This window comes from Salmo salar, chromosome 19 (genome assembly GCF_965601325.2).
Source record: "Salmo salar chromosome 19, fSalSal1, whole genome shotgun sequence".
In the NCBI taxonomy this organism is placed as follows: Eukaryota; Metazoa; Chordata; class Actinopteri; order Salmoniformes; family Salmonidae; genus Salmo; species Salmo salar.
The window spans coordinates 51,118,600-51,136,157 of record NC_138309.1 but is presented as its reverse complement, the minus strand read 5'-3'; the positions used below and the strand labels follow the sequence as shown (position 1 = coordinate 51,136,157).

At 41.3% G+C, this 17,558-nt stretch overlaps 1 protein-coding gene across 2 annotated transcripts in view; it reads left to right on the top strand.

Annotated features, from left to right (window-relative positions):
- The first annotated feature begins 9,441 nt into the window (after window positions 1-9,441).
- Window positions 9,442-17,558, top strand: part of LOC106578933 (protein phosphatase 1B) — a 30,725-nt gene continuing 22,608 nt past the window's right edge. Inside the window, exon 1 of one of the 2 annotated variants that reach the window (XM_014158214.3) lies at window positions 9,442-9,807. The gene's annotated coding sequence lies outside the window, so the exon portion shown is untranslated. The remainder of the gene's footprint in view (window positions 9,808-17,558) is intronic. The other variant, XM_014158213.3, reaches the window with a different exon arrangement.

Genomic DNA, 17,558 nt, shown 5'->3' with positions numbered 1-17,558 from the left:
CTCCATACCGACAGCCAGTGAATGATACGACACAATACAGGACACAGACCGTGGGCATACAATACCAGACCTATTGTTAGAGGCATTTCAATAAGAACCCCTCAACCACAGACGAATAGGGGAAATGGGGTATGAGAATCATATTTGCCTCAGCATACTGGTAAATGAACAGTAGCCTAATACACAAAATGCACCCTGTCTCTACAGTGTGCTTAGTGGGTGGTAGGGCTGATCCATCAAGCCTCACGGTGGCGCACCATCGGTCCCTGTTATTACAGAGGACATTAGGTATTTAGAAAGAAAGAGCAAACATATTATTAGAAAATCGTTTTTAGCTTTTAATCCCCATTAACCTCTTTTATTTTCTGAACCAGCATTCTCTATTCTGTATACTCATCTTGGTAACGTTTTTCTCTCCCTTACTGCTCCCCTCTGCAGTAAGTTCACTACATACGTTCCAGTCAGTCATACATATCGATACAATCAGCTGCAAGCTACCGAGTTGTTAGAAGTAGAAAAAAAGGTAGAAAAGGAAAATGACAGAAAACGTCGACATTTCTCCTAGGCTAGGCTATAGATAGTGGGCGGATCTAACGTCCGATATCAGCTGCTTAGGCTACGTTTCCCCCCAAGAACAGATGTGACATTCTTAAAAGTGTGTTTCTGTTAGTTAGCGTGCGGTACATATACAACAGTATTCAGTAGAACTATGCCGAGGTTGTGAGTTCGATCCTCACCTGGAGCCGAGCGTTTTTATCGGTGCTCGGTTACCGAACCGCAGAGAAGAAGTTGTTAAAAGATGAAAAAGACTTAAAGTACACTCTACAATGGTGTATCGTTGAATGTATCATCTGCTCTTTTGCACACCAGTATTTCTACTTGCACATCCTCATCTGCACATCTATCACTCCAGTGTTAATTGCTAAATTGTAATTATTTCGCCACTATGGCCTATTTATTGCCTAACCTCCTTACTTCATTTGCACACACTGTATAAAGATTTGTCTATTGTATTATTGACTGTACGTTTGTTTATGTGTAACTCTGTGTTGTTGTTTTTGTCACACTGCTTTGCTTTATCTTGGCCAGGTCGCAGCTGTAAATGAGAACTTGTTCTCAACTGGCCTACCTGGTTAAATAAATGAGTAAAACGTAAAACATGATGCTGCGGGGTTAGGAGTACCTGCAACTGAAATGTCCCGTACTGAAAACGAGTGTAGTACGTTGCAAATACTGGAGTTTCAAAACTGCTATCTTTATTTTTAAAGGTTAATTCAATTGTAAGTGCTCATCTCATCTGTAGAATACACAACTGCTGCTCTGTCATATCAATACTGACTGATCTATTGTTTGTAAATACTAATTTTACAACCCAAACGGGATGAAGGCTGAAGTTTTGATCTGTCCGTGTTCAAATCACAGACATTAATACTAAATACCTCTTCAATTGCTCAACAGCACACCCTACTTGTAAACAGGAGAGAAAACGCTGAACATTTTCTGATTACATTAGGATTGTTGCAACTGAGATTTATAGATGGTCTCTCTACCGGTTGGAAATATATTACTTTAAAGGTAAAAATGAAACATTGATTTACTGCTGTAGAAGTTACATTTACATTGTGAATATATCGTTCTGCCGTAATGCAAGTATAACTTGCCTCGTTAAATGAAGATTAAACGCAAACCTAGTATGATCTGTCCTTCTCCACCAGAGGGCAGCACATCTCAGCACCCCCCCCCCCCCCCCCCCCCCCTCCACATCCAGTATTCCCAAACCTTTGTCCCAGTGCCACAGTATAGGCAAAGTTATTCATAACCCCTTTCATCTGTTGTATAGGCCTACATATCTTCTCCCAGTATTCTCCAGTATTAACTTCTCATGGTTACAGATTCTTAAACCCGAGTTAGGGCCATTACAAAATATGTATATTCAGATGATTCAGGAAGTGAATAAAAATGTAATTAATGACTTGAAAACTGACCAGTATTTTCTATAAATATATTTCAATTCGTGATTGATGAGTCAGACTTTTGTGTTTCCATGGCTGAGGCCGGCGCCCCCCAAAATAGTATTGTGGCCAGTTGGGGGCAAGCCTCAAGGTAAAGTTAACATAACATTGTTAAGGGGGAGAGCCACCAAGTAGGATTTATTAAATATGTGTGTTCTTTCTATTAACAATGTTTCATTGTGCATTCAAATGTTTGTGTGTGTGTGTGTGTATATATATATATATATATATATATATATATATATATATATATATATATATATATATATATATATATATAGCTCTGTATGCTGTGTAAACTGGGAATGAACACGCAGAAGATTGTAATAATGAAGTGACCTAGATGTCTCTGATCTCTGAACTGAAAATGAGAGTGTAAATCTGTGTCCCTTACCTCTCCTTCCTCCTCCTCCCTCTATCCTTTCTTTCATCCGGCCCTGGACACAATCAGTGTGTCTTTATCAGTGTGTGTGTGTGTGTGTGTACCCTGAGCCATGAAAACATAATGGATTAGTGCTCAGATTTCAGGGTGTTTGCGTGTGTGTGTGACACTGGTTCTCTCCCTGGCAGATTAGACAGTACAGTTTTTAATTTAGGATTCTGAGCCGCTGCTCTAAGACTCTAAATCCCCTATAGGGTCCAGCGCAACACAGCCTCTGCCTGACCCCTTGTTTCTCTCATACATACAGTACCAGTCAAAAGTTAGGACACACTTACTCATTCAAGTGTTTTTCTTTATTTGTACTATTTTCTACAGTGTAGAATAATAGTGAAGACATCAAAACTATGAAATAACACATATGGAATAATTTAGTAACCCAAAAAGTGTTAACAAATCAAAATACATTTTATATTTGACTTTCTTCCAAGTAGCCACCTTTTGCCTTGATGACAGCTTTGCACACTCTTGGCATGTCTTCACTATTATTCAACAATGTAGAAAATAGTAAAAATAAAGAAATAACCTTGAATGAGTAGGTGTTCTAAAACTTTTTCCTGGTACTGTACTTACATACATAAATACATACAGTGCCATCGGAAAGTATTCATACCCCTTGACTTTTTCCACATTTTGTTATGTTACAGCCTTATTCTAAAATGGATTAAATAAAACCTTTTCCTCAACAATCTACACACAATACCTCATAATGACAAAGCAAAAACAGGTTTTTAGAAATGTTTAGAAATGTATTAAAAATAAAAAAACTGAAATACCTTATTTTCACAAGAATTCAGACCCTTTGCTATGAGATTCGAAATTGAGCTCAGGTGCATCTTGTTTCCATTGATCATCTTGAGATGTTTCTAAAACTTGATTGGTGTCCACTTGTGCTAAATTCAATTGATTGAACATGATTTGGAAAGGCACACAACTGTATATATAAGGTCCCACAGTTGACAGTGCATATCAGAGCAAAAACATAGCCATGAGGTTAAAGGAATTGTCCGTAAAGCTCCGAGACAGGATTGTGTCGAGGCACAGATCTGGGGAAGGGTACCAAAACATTTCTGCAGCATTGAAAGTCCCTAAGAACACACTGGCCTCCATCAGTCTTAAATGGAATAAGTTTGGAACCACCAAGACTCTCCCTAGAGCTGGCTGCCCTGCCAAACTAAACAATCAGGGGAGAAGGGTCTTGGTCAAGGAGGTGACCATGAACTCGATGGTCACTCTAACAGAGCTCTAGAGTTCCTCTGTGGAGATGGAAGAACCTTCCAGAAGGACAACCATCTCTGCAGCTCTCCACCAATCAGGCCTTTATGGTAGAGTAGCCAGATGGAAGCCACTCCTCAGTAAAAGGCAAACGACAGCCCGTTTGGAGTCTGCCAAAAGGCACCTAAAGACTCTCAGACCATGAGAAACAAGATTCTCTGGTCTGTTGAATCTAAGATTGATCTCATGGCCCTCTATGCCAAGCGTCTTGTCTGGAGGAAACCTGACTCCATCTCTACGGTGAAGCATGGTGGCGGCAGCATCATGCTGTGGGGATGTTTTTCAGCGGCAGGGACTGGGAGACTAGTCAGTGTCGAGAAAAAGACGAACGGATCAAATTACAGAGAGATCCTTGATGAAAACCTGCTCCAGAGTGCTCAGGACCTCAGAGTAGGGAGAAGGTTCACCTTCCAACAAGACAACGACCCGAAGCACACAGCCAAGACAACACAGGAGTGGCTTCTGGCCAAGTCTCTGAATGCCCTTGAGTGGCCCAACCAGAGCCCGGACTTGAACCTGATTGAACATCTCTGGAGAGATCTGAAAATAGCTGTGCAGCAACGCTCCCCATCCAACCTGACAGAGCTTGAGAGGATCTGCAGAATGGGAGAAACTCCCCAAATACAGTTTTGCCAAGCTTGTAGCATCATCCCCAAGAAGACTCGAGGATGTAATTGCTGCCAAAGTGGTTCAACAAAGTCCTTTGTATAAGGTCTGAATACTTATTTAAAAGTGATATTTCAGTTTTTGCTTTGTCATTATGGGGTATTGTGTGTAGATTGATGATGGGAAAAATAATTTAATCCAATTTAGAATAAGGATGTAACGTTACAAAATGAGTCTGAATACTTTATGAATGCACTGTACAGACATACACACACACACACCCCTAACCCCACAGCAGACCCGGAGCTTGTGTGCGTGTGTGTTTGTCTGTGTCTGTTTGGGGGATAAACTGAGATTGATCATCCTGAGATCAGAGAAGAATGATCGAATTCTACCAATGATAATCCTACATTTCAGCAAATGAAATACCCACTCCACACTGGCCTGTGGGTGTGTGTCACAACGCTTGTTGGCCTCGGCAAAAGCTGCAGTGGTATCTGATGAGATGTTCATAATAAGACTGATATTAATCCTGCTGGGAAACACCAAGAAACACTACATGACAACAAGCTCCCCTGAGTCTTACACGGAGGGGTAATCTCTGATATTAATCCTAAAGACCTCAGACTGTCTATCTGCACTGCCTATCATACAGCTGCACCATCGAGAACATCCTGGTTGCATCCTGGTATGGCAACTGCTCGGCGTCTGACCGTAAGGCGCTACAGAGGGTAATGCGTACATCACTGGTGCCAAGCTTCCTGCCATCCAGGACCTATACAATAAGTGGTGTCAGAGGAAAGCCCATCAAATTGTCAGAGACTCCAGTCACCCAAGTCACAGACTGTTTTCTCTGCTACCGCATGACAAGCGGTACCGGAGCGCCAAGCGCCAAAAGGCTCCTTAATAGCTTCTACCCCCAAGCCATAAGACTGCTGAACAATTAATCAAATGGCCACCGGACTACTACATTGACCCCCCCCCCCCCCCCCTCCATTTGTTTTGTACACTGCTGCTACTCGCTGTTTATTGTCTGTGCATAGTCACTTCACCCCTACCTACATGTACAAATTACCTCAACTAACCTGTACCCCCACACACTGACTCTGTACCGATACCCTCTGTATATAGCCTCTTTATTGTTATGTTATTGTGTTACTTTTTATTTTTTACTTTAGTTTATTTGGTAAATATTTTCTTAACTCATCTTGAACTGCACTGTTGGATAAGGGCTTGTAAGTAAGCATTTCATGGTAAGGTAAACACTTGTTGTATTCGGCGCATGTGACAAATAAAGTTTGATTTGATTTAATTTGTGCGTGTGGGTTGGTTCTTCTGTCCTTGTGGGGACCTAAAATCCCCAAAAGTCCCCACAAGGATAGTAAGACAAGGAAAATTCTGCCTTGTGGGGACATTTCCCATGTCCCCATGAAGATAAAGACTATTTTAAGCTTAAGGGTTAGGTTTAGGCTACACAGCAAATGCTCCTGTGTTAAAAAAACAAAATTAACACAGAGTATTAAATCAACACTGAAAGTGTTGTCTGTGGACGCATATAGACATCGGAACAGTGTTAAATGAACACACTGCTTAGAGTAAGGCCTTATTTAAATATTTCCCAGAGTGCCTTGCCTTTCGAGTAAATTGCAGAGTTACCACCCATGACTTTATTTGTTAGGGATGGACAGAGGAGGCTGGCGAGAGAAAATATAGGAGTTGGTTTTATATGTTTGATACCATTCCATATATTCCATTCCAGACTTTACAATGACCCCTCCTCCTATAGCTCATCCCACCAGCCTCCACTGGTGACAGAGACATGGTCATTGCGTTCATCCATTTTCAGTCCTATGAAGTTCATCAAGTGAGATCCTAAGCAAACATCTCAGCATAAAAAATATATATTTAACATAGTACCATAAGTATTTCATAAGGCCTAGTTTTACCCTAATACAGGGGCCTGAAACTCATACACATCACGTTGAACCAAAACCACGGCCATCATTGTCATATTTCCCAGCATGCTCTACTGCAGGTGGATTTTTTGACATGTTTGTTTTAATATCTGTTTGTGCATTGATTGACAGATTAATCTTATGCTACACAAAGATAAATAACATACATTTGTATAAACTAATCCAATCAGTTAGTTTGAATTTTTGCACCAGTTACTGAATAATGGTTCCAGTTTAAACGCATTCAATAGTCTCCTCAGCATAATGTGATTTACAGGTAGGGCTGCAAAATTCTGATACCTTTCCCGAAATTAGGGGTAGGCCGTCATTGTAAATAAGAATTTGTTCTTCAAATCAAATCAAATTTTATTTGTCACATGGACCAAATACAACAGGTGCTTACAGTACCATAAGTACCATAAGTCAGTGAACTGACTTGCCTAGTTAAATAAATGTAAAAGAAACAAGTTTTAAATTAGGCTGTAACGTAACAAATTGTGGAAAAAGGGAAGCGATTTGAATACTTTCCGAATGCACTGTAACTGCCTCAATTTTGCTGGACCCCAGGAAGATGGGGACCCCAGCTAATGGATATCCATAATAAATACAAATATAAATACACACAACTTTTCCCACCGATACTACACATTATTTTGTCTCATGCCCTCCGGTACATTTCTAACATCTAGGAATCAACCTCCTGCAACATGACCATAAGCTTGGCACCTAAAACACCTTAAGGAGTTTGGGACAAAAGCTCTCACGGGACAACTGACACATCCTAACTTGACTTTGTTGGGTAAAGACTCTGTATCAAAACTCAGCAGGGCGGTCTGCTTTGTCCCAAACGGCGGGTGTCACAGACACCGGGAATCATCAATTTCGGTTGATCCTCTCCAACACTTAATGTCATCCCAGTTATCATTCCTTTCAATGGCGCCCTGCTCCGGAGAGCAAAGCAAGTCACAGTTCTTATCCCTACGCACGTGGTAAGGAGCGCCCGCTCTCTCTGGACGGAAGGAATACAAAACATAATATTGAGTCCACTTCGAGGTACTTTCACCAACTCAACAGTCCCCAAACCTCTTCTCCACCCAACAGGACACCACATATGGACCAGCCAGAGGCAAGGATCCATTTTCTCCCCAAAATCTCACTCCCACTGGGCCAAAATCATCTTTGCCATCCTTTCGTTTCTTCCCACTCTTGACAGACATATCAACCTCCACACCTTGCTGCTCCGAATCCGAATTTGTTACTCCATAAAAAATGTCAACCTCTCTCTCTTCAACTCCTTCAAACTCCATGTCACTCTCATCAGATTCATGCTCTGAGCTACTAAAGTACGTTTTTCCATTTTTGTACTTGACACCAAACATCTCTTTCTGTATAAGCACTTTGTGACATCTACTGATGTAAAAAGGGCTTTATAAATACATTTGATTTGCCCAGGTTTTTTCCTTGTTCCTTCCACCTTGTAGCCACCTTCCTCTTGTCAGTATCACCTTCCGAGCTGCTGTAGTGCAATTTCATTTTTTGTACTTCTCTTTCTCAATAACCTCTCTTGTCACAGGTTTTTTTGTTTCTTCAACTTTTCTGCTTTCTTACGAGCTACGAATTTCTACTCTTGTATTTGACGCCTATCAACCTCCTGTCCTCATCCTCCATATTCAAACCACCTCCGGGCGCAAGATTCAATTATGAGACTACCTAAACCATCTGAACTGGAACAAACATTTCAGTAACATAAATCCCAGTAACATATTGAATTAGTTTAGAACATTTTTGTAATTTATATTTGAGTAGCATAAGATTAATTAGATATTAGATAAGATTTAACATAGATATTGAAACAAACAATTCAAAAATCTACCTGCAATAGAGCATGCTGGGAAATATGATAACGATGGGCGTGGTTTTGGTTGAAAGTGATGTGTATGCATTTCAGGCCCCTGGATTAGAATGGCGCAGTGGTCTAAGGCACTGCATCTCAGTGGTAGAGGCATCACTACAAACCCTGGTTTGATTCCCTTGTTCAATTCCAGGCTGTATCACAACTGGCTGTGATTGGGAGTCCCACAGGGCGGTGCACAATTGTTCCAGTGTTGTTAGGGTTTGGCTGGGGTAGGCTGTCATTGTAAATAATAATTTGATCTTAATTAACAGATTTGACTAGTTAAATACATAAATAAAAACTAGGCCCTCAAAATAAGGCCTCATGAAATACATATGGTATTGTGTTAAACATATATTTTTATGATAACATTTTCGCTTGGGATCTCACTTGGTGAAGTTCATTAAACTGAAAATGAATGAATCTAATAACCATGGCTCTGTCACTAACAAATACAGTAATGGGTGGTAACTGGTCGTCACTAACTACCACAGTCACAAAGCCATAAACACCCCCCACCTATTTCAACAGTTCTTAAAATCTTCTTAAATTTTCTTGAATCTTCTTAAAATGTGATTTTAAACCTAACCCTAGTGTTAACCCTAAACTTAACCACGCCTCTAACCTTATGCTTAACACTATCCTCATTTTTAATTTTTATTTTTTTTTTTTTTACAACACAGACAATTTTGACTTTGTGGCTGTGCTGTCTAGTGGAAACCGTGGTAACTACAATTTACTCAAAAAATGCGTTAAATTTAGTTTACTAGGATCCCATTAGCTACTGCACATGCAACAGCTACTCTTCTTGGGTCCACAAAGGTATGGTACTCTGGGATGTATTTGAATAAGGCTTTACACTAACCAGTTTGTTCATTTAACACGGTTCCAGTATCTATGGGTCCACAGACTCCACACTTTCAGTGTTGATTTAACACTCGGTTTTAATTTAGTTGTTTTTTAACACTGGAGAATTTGTAGTGTGGAGTTGTGTGTTTTATGTGTGTTTTTTAATCATATAGTTGTTAATCTCGTCTAACTAAAAACTCCTGTTTAGTTGTAACTGACCCCTTAACTCATCTGCTGATCTCAGGACACGCCATGGGGAAAACGAGCGCAACTTTGCGAAATGTTAGAAGAACACACAACAACCAATGAAACGACAGATTTGAACGGGGGGGGCAGAACTGATTGACAGTGATTTCAACAAATCAATGTTAGCGTCTTCGAGAATTTTTGACCAACCAGCGAACGAATATCGAAAATAGCACCTCCTCTTGTTCAGCAGCCAAAGGACGAAAGTGCGAGATTCGTCTGTGTTGTCTATTATAGCTAGCTAACTATTACTGACTGCCCATATTTGTTTAGAGACGTACAGAACACTTTTTTTGTGCCTGATGTGACAAACTTAGTTAGTGTCAAACATGCGTAAAAACCTACGCCATCCGAACAGGGAACCGCCGAGAAAGGAATTATCGCCACTCATCTGAGGCCAAACTCGCCGATTTTGTTTTGTCAAATAAGGAAACAAAACAAGATAACGTCAGCTAGCTCGACACCACACCACGAAAATACCCACTACACAGGGACCTCAAAAACATCTACATTCGTTTTACAGTTGGAAACGTAAGTATAAGTGAAGAGGTTTAGCTGGTGGGGCAATCGTTGTTGGCTAGCTTGCTAGCTTGCTAATGTTAGCCTAGCATGGCCTATTAGCATTTAGCTATCTGACGTTATCGCAGAAATAGCTACTCTATTGATTCTCGCATGCTGTTGTGTAACGTTAGTTTGGGTAGCAGCTAACATTAGCTAGCAAGTTAGCTGCTTTGGCTACTTGCGTTTGACTGCCAACGCCGTCTAAAAGGTGCATCAATTGTTTTCCAATTCCGTGCGTAGGCTGGGAACTGTCATTGTTTTGCCAACAATTTACCTAACTAACGTTAGCCACCTATTTTTCAGGTGACATCTTGCCAGTTAACTGTATCGTTTGGTTTGTTGGCAGTTGTGTTTAACGCGTTTAACCTAATCGGATCAAATGTAATATTATTAGCACAGTTAATTATATAATCGCCTCCCCCACTCCACATTTTGCTGCGCTTTCTCCTCAACTGCATTTTATAACTCAGTCAGACACATACTGGCATTTGGCTAACTGACGTTAACCATTGACTACAGTTAGATAACTATCCAACTAGTTAACTAAAGCAATGCTGGTGGTCTGTGATGGCCAGTCTGGGTGATTTTGAATATTACCATAAATGTAGCTTTCTAATTTGTGACCCATCCATGGTAGAATCTTAACCCAGGACTGGTGCATTCACCATGCTACAAACCCCTGCTACTGCACAGTTAGAGCAGGGCCTCTATGGTTTGGTGTCGGTGTAGCAGTGGGCCAGGTGGGGGGTGTGTGGCAGTCTGGTGTGACCCTTGAGGGGCAGTGGGCGAGGTCCGTCACCTGCTGACCCAGATTGTGTAAGGTCACCTAGACTCTGACCCCCTAGCTATTCTTCAGGTATATAAAGGTATACACAGAGTAGTGACTCAAATAAAAATGTATTTGTCACATGCACCGAATACAACAGGTGTAGACCTTACAGTGAAATGCTTACTTATAAGCTCTTTCCTAATGATGCAGAGTTAAATAAGATAAAAACACAAGAAATATGCAGTGACTCTAGGATGGATGAATGTTATGTTAACTTGGACAGACCTTTAGCATTGACACAGCCCTATCTTTATCACTACTGGAACTAAGATGGAGAATAGGGAGAAGAGACAAGGCAGGGAAATGGAGTGAGAGGATGAAAGGTTCAGTACAGGGTCGTGTTCAGGCCGAATGTAACTATAAATGTTCTGAAACCAAAATGTTAGACTCTTAACAGACACTGATCTTCTCCCCTGGTCCTGGAGAGATACAGGGTGTGCAGGTATTAGTTCCAGACCAGCACTAACAGACATGATTGGTTCCACTAATCAACTCCCATCAAGATCTCGGTTAGCTGTATCAGGTGTGTTGGTGCTGGGCTGTAGATCTAATTCGACTGGATAGGTTTCCACCCATTCTGAGAGTAAGATGAACCAGTCAACATTTTGGACACACCTACTCATTCCGGGGTTATTCTTTATTTTTTACTCTTTTCTACATTGTGGAATAATAGTGAAGACATCAAAACTATGAAATAACACAGTTGGAATCATGTAGTTACCAATTTTTTTTTAAACAAATCAAAATACATTTGAGATTCTTCAAAGTAGCCACCCTTTGCCAAGACTGTGCAAAGCTGTCATCAAGGCAATCTCTCAACCAGTCTTGAAGGTGTTCCCACATATGCTGAACACTTGTTTCCTGCTTTTCCTTCACTCTGCAGTCAAAATCATCCCAAACCATCTCAAATGGGTTGAGGTCGAGTGATTGTGGAGGCCAGGCCATCTGATGCAGCACTCCAACACTCTCCTTCTTGATCAAATAGCCCTTACACAGCCTGGAGGTTTGTTGGGTCATTGTCCTGTTGAAAAACAAACGATAGTCCCACTAAGCACAAACCAGATGGGATGGTGTATTGCTGCACAATGCTGTGGTAGCCATGCTGGTTAAGTGTGCCTTGAATTCTAAATAAATCACTGACAGTGTCACCAGCAAAGCACCATCACACCTCCTCCATGCTTCACGGTGGGAACCTCATGTGGAGATCATTCGTTCACCTACTCTGCGTCTCACAAAGACATGGCGATTGGACTCATCAGACCAAAGGACAGATTTCCACCAGTCTAATGTCCATTGCTTGTGTTTCTTGGAAAGTCCCTTCTTTTTACTGGTGTCCTTTTAGTAGTGGTTTCTTTGCAGTAATTTGACCATGAAGGCCTGATTCAAGCAGTCTATTCTGAACAGTTGATCTTGACGTATCTGTTACTTGAACATTGTGAAGCATTTATTTGGGCTGCAATCTGAGGTGCAATTAATTTTAATGAACTTATGCTCTGTAGCAGAGGTAACTCTGGGTCTTCCTTTCCTGTGGCGGTCCTCATGAGAGCCGGTTTCATCGTAGCGCTTGGTTTTTGCAACTGCACTTGAAGAAACTTTCAAACTTCTTGGAATTATTCAGATTGACTGACCTTCATATCTTAGTAATGATGGGCTGTCGTTTCTCTTTGCTTATTTAAGCTGTCCTTGCCATAATATGGACTTGGTCTTTAACCAAATAGGGCTATCTTCTGTATACCACACCTACCATGTCACAACAGAACTGATTGACTCAAACACAGTAAGAAGGAAAGAAATTCCATACATTTACGTTTAACAAGGCACACCTGTTTATTGAAATGCATTCCAGGTGACTACCTCATGAAGCTGGTTGAGAGAATGCCAAGAGTGTGCAAATTTGCCATCAAGGCAAAGGGTGGCTATTTGAAGAATCTAAAATATATTTAACACTTTTTTTTGGGCTACTACATGATTCCATATGTTATTTTATAGTTTTGATGTCTTCACTATTATTCTACCAAGTGTGAAGAAGAAAAACCCTTGAATGAGTAGGTGTGTCCATACTTTTGACTGGTACTGCGTATACGTTCAAAGGCGGACATATTGTGTTTTCTTTAATTATTCTTTTTTAGGTGTAATCACCCCCCCGACCTGATGACTCCATTGGCTCAATCTGTTATGTTTGGCCATACAATCTCTGTACGGCCGTACCAGGGTTTCAGTTAGGAAAATGTGGTGCCCGACAACTTGACAGGGAATGGTGTACATAACCCATGAGGGAGTCCACCCACGGTGCTCAGAATGAAAAATCACATTTCAATTATGGTAATTCATCTTAACAGAACATGCATCTCTAATGAAGCAACCAATAAAACTTCATTTTCAAACTTTTGCCAATCGCAATTGGCAGGAAAACTCCATTCTAAACAGCGCATCTTAGAGCTTTTCCATGTGACAGAGATACATCTCTATTAGAAACATAGAGGGGAAATCTAAAGATGCAACAACTAAGATGGGTTGTTAATATGACTAGGATTGTGCCTTTGACTTCAGGAGAATGAGGATGTGTAGGCTATTGAAAGAAATTAACAAAAATAATATCATTACTCCTGTCAGAATAGAAAAACACCTCATCAGAAAGCGTGACTTAGCCACAGAGGAATTGAGGATCATTTGCTTTTTATTTTTTATAGCTGTGGATTGTTTAAAATCACAAGCATGTATGCCTATTTGGGAATTGTGTAATTTGGCCAGCGCACGTGGCAATAGGCCTAGCTTATTATTGAGTTGCGGCCATCAGTGGAAAACATCTAAAATATGTGTGAAGATGTCTTGAGTATAATTAAAAATTAAGACGAGGAGGGGGTTGTGGCGAAGATATAGGCGCGTTTCTCGCCAGAATGGTTCAGCTGTCTCCTGCCAATTCTTGCACATTCATCGTTTTGTTGTGTGAATTGTTTTCCCTTTTGTTTATTTTCATAAATTCCACATTACATTTGTCACTGGTAGTAAACATATGTAATGGGGAATTGATCAAAAGAGCAGTCTAAGACATAGAAAGTGAGGCAGACAGGCGGAGTAGAGATTAATTACATTTGAAAGAACCTGAATTGATCATTTTCAACTTTTTTTGTCGGCTTTGTGTATTTTGACTTAGTTGACAATGGAAGTTTTTGGCCTACTGCTGCATTGGCCTATAGGCTGAGTTTTATGCGCTCATTTTAGCCGCCAATAGATCACGGTGTATCAATGTGTCTATATGGCAGAGGCTGGATCACGGTGTATCAATGTGTCCATATGGCAGAGGCTGGATCACGGTGTATCAATGTGTCCATATGGCAGAGGCTGGTGATCACGGTGTATCAATGTGTCCATATGGCAGAGGCTGGTGATCACGGTGTATCAATGTGTCCATATGGCAGAGGCTGGTGATCACGGTGTATCAATGTGTCTATATGGCAGAGGCTGGTGATCGCGGTGTATCAATGTGTCCATATGGCAGAGGCTGGATCGCGGTGTATCAATGTGTCCATATGGCAGAGGCTGGTGATCACGGTGTATCAATGTGTCCATATGGCAGAGGCTGGTGATCACGGTGTATCAATGTGTCCATATGGCAGAGGCTGGTGATCACGGTGTATCAATGTGTCCATATGGCAGAGGCTGGTGATCACGGTGTATCAATGTGTCCATATGGCAGAGGCTGGATCACGGTGTATCAATGTGTCCATATGGCAGAGGCTGGTGATCTCGCATTAGTAGATTTTTATGATTAACCACGTGACAATTATCTTGAAATAAGTTATTAATGAAATAACTGTTCCATGCAAATGTACATATAGGAAATGATAACTGGCATGCAGATCAGTAGACATGGTAGGATAAATTGTAAGCTTCCCCAAACTTGAAACTCACACGCCGACTATGAAGTCGTTATAAAATAATTGCCTCCGTGTTTCCATGGTCGTATTTGTCTATAGGCTAATTTGAAGCAAGGTAAGACATGCCTCTTAATATATAGTAAAACATTCAGGTTTCCCATAATTAAGTAGGCCTATGTTTTCAAAATGCATACTGCCTCCAGCTCCCTTTTGTAAAGTGATGGTGATGCGCCGAGAGCCTGTTGACAGCACTTGGTGAATGGGAGGTGCGCTTCAATTAGGCTTCCAGTTGAGAAATGAAAATAGTAGCTATTTTCATGCAACAAAACTGTTTTTAACACGTTTGCATTTATAATTGTTGCTCAATAAATGGGCTTATAAAAGCAGGTTTTAGTCCAGCAGTCAATCAGCTGAGCAGCTGCAGGAGAAATCCTGCTCAAAAGGGGGCTGCGTATGATGTACGCGTGTCATAGTTGTATAAGTCATTTTTTATTTGACCTTTTTTTAACTAGGCAAGTCAGTTAAGAACAAATTCTTATTTACAATGATGACCTAGGAACAGTGGGTTAACTTCCTTGTTCAGGGGCAGAACGACAGATTTTTACCTTGTCAGCTCTGTGATTTTTTTTTCCTAGCAACCTTTCGATTACTGGTCCAATTCTCTAACCACTAGGCTACATGATGACTAATGAATACACACACGCCAATTTAATTCCACTGTATTATGCAAATAGACCGATAAGCACGACGGTCAAATGTATACTGAACAAAAATATAAGTGCAACATGCAACAATTACATAGATTTTACTGAGTTACAGTTCATATAGGGAAATCGGTCATTAGGCCCAACTCTATGGATTCCACATGACTGGGAATACATTTATACATCTGTTGGTCACAGATACCTTAAAAAAAAAGGTGGGGCCATGGATCAGAAAATCAGTCAGTTTCTGGTGTGACCATTTGCCTCATGCAGTACGACACCTCCTTCGCATCGAGTTGATCAGACTGTTGTGGAATGTTCTCCCACTCCTCTCCAATGGCTGTGCGAAGTTGCTTGATATTGGCGGGAACTGTGACACGCTGTCATACAAGTTGATCCAGAGCATCCCAAACATGCTCAATGGGTGGTATGTCTGAGTAAGTAGGCCATTTTCACCTTCCAGGAATTGTATATGGGGCTGTGCATTATCATGCTGAAACATGAGGTGACGGTGGCAGATGAATGGCACGACAATGGGCCTCAGGATCTTGTCACGATATCTCTGTGCATTCAAATTGCCATAGATCAAATGTGTTGGTTGTCTGTTGTTTATGCCTGCCCATACCATAACCCCGGCCGCCACCATGGGTCACTGCTCACAACGTTGGCATCAGCAAACCGCTCACCCACACGTCTGCCACTTCTCCAGCGTGCCAGTGGCCATCGAAGGTGAGCCTTTTCCCACTGAACTCTGTTACGATGCCGAACTACAGTCTGGTGAAGACACCGGTGACTGTTTCTGGAAGTTTGTGCAACAATCTTTCAGTTTTGCAAACCCAGTTTCATCAGCTGTCCGGGTGGCTGGTCTCAGACCATCCCGCAGGTGAAGAAGCCGGATGTGGAGGTCCTGGGCTGGCGTGGTTACACGTGGTCTGCGGTTTGGAGGCCGGTTGGACATACTTCCAAATTCTCTAAAATGGTATTGGAGGCGGCTTATAGTAGAGAAATGAACATTAAAATCTCTGGCTACAACTCTTGTGGCCATTCCTGCTGTCAGCAGGTGTGTCAAGGGCGTGGCCAATGGTGAGGCTGTCGACCCAAAAATGTACAGGCCCTCCTGTTGGCCGCAGTGACATTTTGCTGTTTCAAAGCAAATTTCCTGCAATTCTACACATTTTGCCATTGCTTATCTGACTCAAACACTCAGGGTCCTCCCGAGTGGCGCAGCGGTCTAAGGCACTGCATCTCAGTGCTAGAGGTGTCATTACAGGCCCTGGTTCGATTCCAGACTGTATCACAACCGGCCGTGATTGGGAGTCTCATAGGGCGGCACACAGGTTAAATTATAACCAAATCAATGACAAAAATACTCAAATGCATAATTTTTTGAGTTTTAGATTCTCCCTGGTTTTAGTCGTTTTAAGTTTTCACAAATCTTTTTTTCACCCCGAATAATAGATTTTTTTTACTGTTTGGACATAGGCGGCCCGAATAAACACTTGTGGTCCGCCCAAGACTTTCTATGCAAATTTTTTTTTTACTAAAATACGAATTGTCATTCTAAAAAAAAAAAAATAACCAGTCTGAATGACGCAAATGCCCATGGCAGAGGTAAACAGCGGACAGTGTGCTTTTCTTCATTAATGTTGTCAACAGCGAAAGAGAAGTCTCATTTTCGTCCTGATAGACCTGATTCTGTTACAAAAGGGTTTTATGGTGAGTGTTTTACTTTGCTCTGTTACATGTCTTTTGGAAACTCACCTGTACTTGCTCTTTGAAATGGGGGGAAAATAGCATACTGTCAGGGTAGCCTGGAGGGCTATATGCGCAGCACACCATTGGAGAACACTATATTTTAAAGTTTGTTTTATAAATAAAGTTAGAATCTCAAATGTCATGCCAATGTCAAGTATAATTACATTTAGACAAAGCTTTTTCATTGTTAAAATAGGCATACCATTTTTTTTCTCCAAAACTGAACACATGAAGTTATCGAGTACTAACGTCCTTTCGTTTATCCAGATATTCCATTAACCATCCCTAGTGTGTAGGGTCTAGAACCAGGTTAGGCAGAGTTGATATGAGATGGGGCCACTTAGTATGGACTGGGAGAACAGCAGATCATGTCCTAAAGGTGAGATGCTAACTCTCGCTCCCTGGCTGGGCTTGAGGCCAGAGGGCTCTGGTCAGGGCAAGATGAGCATTGTCTGCAGAAGGTTGTTTGTGTGTACATTATATGCCATGAGATGGGTGTGTCTGGGTGTTGGCCAGAATGACTCAAACCCAGAATGTGGTTTGGGGTGTGTGTGT